Source organism: Chrysochloris asiatica, unplaced genomic scaffold (assembly GCF_000296735.1).
Source record: "Chrysochloris asiatica unplaced genomic scaffold, ChrAsi1.0 scaffold00086, whole genome shotgun sequence".
NCBI classification, from domain to species: Eukaryota; Metazoa; Chordata; class Mammalia; order Afrosoricida; family Chrysochloridae; genus Chrysochloris; species Chrysochloris asiatica.
In genome coordinates this window covers 12,043,272-12,049,271 of record NW_006408604.1, presented here as the reverse complement: position 1 = coordinate 12,049,271, position 6,000 = coordinate 12,043,272, and the positions used below count along the sequence as shown (strand labels likewise).

The following is a 6,000-nucleotide window of genomic DNA, read 5'->3' as shown; positions in this document are numbered from 1 at the left end:
CCCAGAGAATCCTTCAATAATGAAATTGAGGTGTAAATTTTTTCTTCACTTCTCCCAGCTTGAGGAATGCTGAGCGTGTTCTTCCTTTTTGGTTTTCTGACTCCAGATCTTTGCACATTTTGTTGTAATATTTGGCTTTATCTCCTCAACCTGATCTTTGAAATTTTCTGTTCAGCTTTTTGTATCTCCTCATTTTTTCCATTTTTGCTTTAGCATCTCTACGCTGGAGACAAGTTCCAGTGTCTCTTCTAACATCCGTTTTGACTTTTTCCCTCCTTCTTGTCTTCTTAATGACTTTTTGCTTTCTTCACGTATGATGTTCTTGATATCATCCCACAACTCTTTTGGTCTTCCGTCTTTAGTGTTTAATGTATCAAATCTGTTCTTCAAATGATCTCTAAATTCCAGGTGGGATATATTCAAGGTTGTATTTTGGCTCTGGTGGACTTGTTTTCATTTTCTTCGGCTTCAGTTTGAATATGCATATGCACAATTGATGGACTGTTTCACAGTGTGCCCATGGCCATATTTTGACTGATGATATGGAGCTTTTCCATCGTCTTTTTCCACAGATGTGCCTTACAACCTGAGGGGCTCATTTTCCGGCACTATATCTGACAGTGTTTCTCTGCTATTCATAAGGTTTTCAGTGAGTAAATGTTTGGATGTAGTTCGTCACTTTCTTCCTAGTCTGTCTTCGTCTGGAAGCTCATCTGAAACTTGTCCACCATGGGTGACCCTGCTGGTATTTAAAATACCGGTGGCATAGCTTTCATAATCACAGCAACTCATAAGCCATGACAGTATGACAAACTGACAGACGAGTGATGGCTAAGGACCAGAGGAAGGCTAAAATTAACATTGTGGCCAGATAAGCTTTATCTTTATCCCCAGTTCTTCCCCACTTCCTGCCAATATACTGTAGGAGAGTGAAACATTATCAAGGCAGCCCTACACATTAAAAGCATTAGATGAAAATGAAAAAAAAAAAAAAAAAGTTTCCAGATATGAGCCTAACTCCCTTTGGTGAGACAACCAAACCATTCTTTTAGCAAGTTGAAGCCAATCCTCCTCCAGTTTGCTGTAAGTGCTGCCAAGAAGCCACAGTTCTGGTGCCTATTTATTTTGGCCTCATTTTCTCCTCCCTACTTTTTTTTCTTTTCTTTGATAAAAACTTACTGAGTGTGGGGACACAACACAAGTTGTTGAGGCAAATGCCATGGGTTCAGGCAGAGTTCTTTTCTATACTCATACAAGTACATTTTAAACACACGATTATTTCAATTAATTAATTTGTAAGCTCTGACAGTATCTTTCTTTTTTCAAAAAGTAATTTATTTTTCACTTCTGTTGTTGAAAATATACACAGCAGAACATGCACCAACAATTTCTATAGGTATAGTTCAGTACAACTTTATTCTTTTAAGTTGTACAACCTTCAAGCCCTCCTTTTCTGAAGTGATCCTTTTGTATTAACATAAACTCACTGCTCCTGAGCTTCCCACCTAACCTTTTGCATAGCTATTGACAGTTTCATCCCAGTGAGATAGTACTTTTAAAAGAACATAATTCAAGGCAGACACAAACTTTGTCAAGCATAGCTCAAGCTTTAAGATTCCTGCTCAGAATGTGTGGTTGCCCAATACTGCTTGCCAGTACAGGTATGAACTCCTCAGCTTAACGTTAGCATCTTGAGCAGTCTTTATATCCTCATCTCCTCTGGCTTATCTGTGTCTTGAGCTATAGACCAATTTGTACTGCTTCATTGCTTTACCTCTTACAAGCCTTTGCTTAACACTGTTCTGTTTCTTCTATTTGCCTTCACTGCAGCCTGATAAAACTTGAAAATTTCTTTAAAGAGTTTGATTGCTCACTTTTCAACAAATAGTTGTACTAGTCATTCTTTAGAAGGTAGTGTTATTGTTAAGTTCTGTGGAGTCAGTTCCAACTCATAGTGACCCTGTATAGAGTTTCTGAGGAGCAGCTGGTGGGTTTGAACTTCTGACTTTGTGGCTCAAACCGACCTTGCAGTCTAGCACATTAACCCACAGCACCACACCAGGAATCCTCAGGAGGTAGATCTGTGGGAAAATATTTACAGTGTCTGTCCTCATTGAGCTTACATTCTGATACTACATCTCACTACAATATAAATCTGTCTCAGACCATCTTATCTTTTGTGAGCTTCCCTCTTTACAGAAATCATTATGGTGAGAAAGAAAAGGGTAAAATATTAACAACTGCTGTTGCTAGGCAGAGAACATTATAGAAGTTTGTGCCCTAAATGTAGAAAGAAGAACATGTAACAAAAGACAGATTAAAAAGAATGATATGGATTTGAACAAATAGTATCAGGAAATACAATAAGCAAGAATAAGGCTTCTGAGGTAGAGAACTAGAAATATAAACAGCTATATTCAACAGGTGGAGACAGAACTCTTAAGCTTAAGTCATGCATTCCAGATGGTTGTTGAGTTTTGTATTCAAACTTAATACCATTTTTGAGTTTTGTGTGACTTGAATAATTTTTATCTTTCTGTAAAGTACATAACTTAAATGAACATATTATATGTGTTATCTTTCTTTCAGATAACAGATTTTATATAAATATTGTAACATAGGTGTATAGAGAGTGGATCTTGGATAGGACTGGCTTCTTTATTGAGAAGAATATAATTCTGCATGAGAACTTAATGAATCCAAACCTTTGCCATGCCTGTGTGATACCCAGTTAAACACTGGAAATAAAAATTGTTTTGATGAGCTTTGGAAGCAGAAGTTGTGCTCAGAGCAAAAGCATCAGTAAGGTGTACTGGGCTTCTTGGGCTAGCTAGTGAGCAACACTATTTAATGCCTCTTTTGCTTCCATTATTTTCTGTAAAGGAGAAAGATAACTGGAAATGATAGAACAAAGCTGAAATCCACTATTGACTGATTTAGCTGATCTAAATGCGTTTCGTTTCCTGGTGCTTGTCTCCCCTACCCTTCCCTTGTCAGCGCTCCACTCCGACCCCTTACTCCCACCTTCTCCACCTCCTCTCACTCTCATCCTCACCTCCCTGCTGTCCCACCCCTGAGAGAACTTGAAAGTAAAGGTACTCAGCCACTACTAGTGATCTTGAAAGAGTCATGGAGAATAGGAGAGGTGCCAGAGAGAGAGAACTATAGTCCTATTAAAAGGGGGTAGGGCTGGGGAGGGTCATTAGAAAGATGATTCCAAAATGTGTATCACTGATATCCTGTCCCTTGGTTGCAACTCTTTGTACACACAGAACTTGCTCCCTTTTCAAATACTTATAGACTGCTGTGTCCCCAGAGTCCTGGGGTGGCACTGTAAGATAAGCGCTCGTTCAAATCCATCATCCGCTCCTTGGAAACCCTATACAGGGTCCCTGTGAATTGGAACCGATTCGACAGCACTAAACAACAAGAGCTGTGCCCCCAGCAAGTTTTTTCTTTACTAACTAAAATATTTTAAGATAAATCCAAAAGGTTCTGACGTTGACCTCTTGTCTTATTCAACATTCTATCAATTTACTTGATTCCTACTACACTTAGCAAAGGACCCTGAACTCATTAAAGTATTATTGATTGACCTTAAATAAAGAGATAGAGATAGGTTCATCATTTTTCAGATGATAAATGTTGGAAGGAATATGTAGCATGATAGATGTCAAAACCACAGTTCAAAGTGATCTCAACAGATTTGAAGGATGGGCTGAACCATGATGGCATTTAAAAACAATAAATGTCAAGTCTATATTTAGATTAAAGCAATCCATTGTGTATGGACAAGATGTGGGAAAACTGGCTCAGCAGCAATTCAGTGTGGATTTGTATTGATGTCAGGTTTAGAGAGTGGAAGCAGTAGTCTTAGGCACAGTACTTGGCACTGGTCTCAATACCATCATATAAATTAGGGTATATCCTGAATAGGGTGACCGCTTCATATCAGCTGGATGCTTCACTCTCAGCTCTAGCCCTTGAAGACCTGCTCTTAACCAGATCTTGACTGGTCCCCAAAACCTGTACTCATATAACCATTAAGCTGTTTTACAAAGTAGTGAGTTCTCTACTGTTAGAAATCCTCTTTCGTAAGTTAGACTCAATTCCTGCAATTCACATTAGTGTTACAGTGGGAAAGAACACATCGTTTGGCATTAGTTTAGGGATGGAGAATGCACACATTGTCCATGTGATAGTGGGCAAGTCACATAACCTCTCTAAGTGTCATTTTCCTTTTCTTTAAAGTAAGGACACTGATATCTGCCTAACAGGGTTATTGGGAGGACTAATTTATGTTAATAGCATGGCTTATCGAGTATGTACTTGATACATATTGTCAGTGCAACAAATAATTGTTGTAATAATTCATAAAATTCTTCAAGCTTTAGCAATTACAATAACTGTCCTTAGAACCCATCACTTTAACTTTCTATGTCTCTTTCTATATCTTTTCAAATTGTTAATATTGTTAAGTACTGTCAAGTCAGTTCCAACTCATAGCCACCCTTACTGGGTTTCTTAAATCTTCGCGGGAGCCGAAGTCTCATCTTGCTCCCGATATTGTCAGATTTGTTGTTGTTGTTAAGTGCCGTGGAGTTGGTCCCGACCCATAGTGACCCTGTATAGGGTTTCCGAGGAGCAGCTGGTGAGTTTCAACCGCCAACCATGCAGTTCAAGTGGCTTTGCCGTCTGGCACATTAACCCACACCAGTACTCCATTTTCAAATTGTTGTTCTTGTTAGGTGCCATGGAGTTGTACCAACTCATAGCAACCTTATGCACAGCAGAATGAAACACTGCCTGATCCTGGGCCAACCTCACTATCATTGGTTGCCACACTTGAGCCCATTGATGCTGCCACTTGGCCAATCCATCTCACTGGGGGTCTTCCTCTTTTCTCTCTGACCCTCCACCTTACCAAACATGATATCCTTCTCCAGTGACTGGTCCTTCCTGGCAATATGTCTGAAGTATGAGAGATGAAGTTTGGCCATCCTGGCTTCCAAGGAGCACTCTGGCTGCACTTTTTCCAACACAGATCTGTTGGTTCTTTTGGCGGCCCATGGTACTTTCCAATATTCTCCTCCAACACCATAACTTAAAAGTATCAATTCTTCTATGGTCTTCCTTATTCACTGTTCAGCTTTCACATGCCTATGAGGCATTGAAAATACCATGGCTTTGGTCATGCGCACCTTAGTCTTCAGTTGACATCTTTGCTCTTCAACACTTTCCAAAGGTCTTGTGCAGCAGATCTGCCTAATGTAGTTTGATTTCTTGGCTGCTGCTTCCATGAATGTTGATAGTTGTCTTTTCTTCATTGATAAGAATGTTGTTTATTGGTCCAGTGGTGGATTTTTATTTTCTTTACATTGAGATGACAATCCATAACTAAGGCTGTGCTCTTGGATCTTCATCAGTAAATATTTTATGGCTTTTTCACTTTCAGCAAGCAAGGTTGTTAGAGTCTTCCTGCATATCGCAGGTTGTTAATGAGTCTTCCTCCAATCCTGATGCCATGTTTTTCTTCATAGAACCCTTCTCTCGGATTATTTGCTCAGCATATGTATAGGTTGAATAAGAATACAACCTTGTTGCACACCTTTCTTAATTTTAAAACATTCAGTGTTCCCACGTTCTGTTAGAACAACTGCCTCTTGGTCCGTGTACAGATTTTCAAATTAAGGCCCTTTTATTTCTGAAATGGCACTGTGAGTTAATGCATTGGACTTGCAGTTTGAATAGCAAGGTTGGCGGTTCAGGCTCACCAGCCACTCCTCGGAAACCTTATACAGGGTCTGTATGAGTGGGAACAGATAAACAGCTCTTAACAACAACAACAATGCCTCATTCAGGAGCCCTGCTGTGTCACTGTAGGATAAGAACTGGGCTGCTAATTGCAAGTTAAAAACCTACCACTTGCTCCTTGGACTCCTTGAGTCAGGGTCCCTATGAGTCAGAACCAACTCAATGACTCTTAACAACAGCAGCTAA

General features: G+C 39.6%; 1 protein-coding gene across 1 annotated transcript in view; it reads left to right on the top strand.

Moving 5' to 3' along the window:
* Window positions 1-6,000, top strand: part of LOH12CR1 (loss of heterozygosity, 12, chromosomal region 1) — a 140,453-nt gene that overhangs the window by 40,530 nt on the left and 93,923 nt on the right. The window lies entirely within an intron of this gene.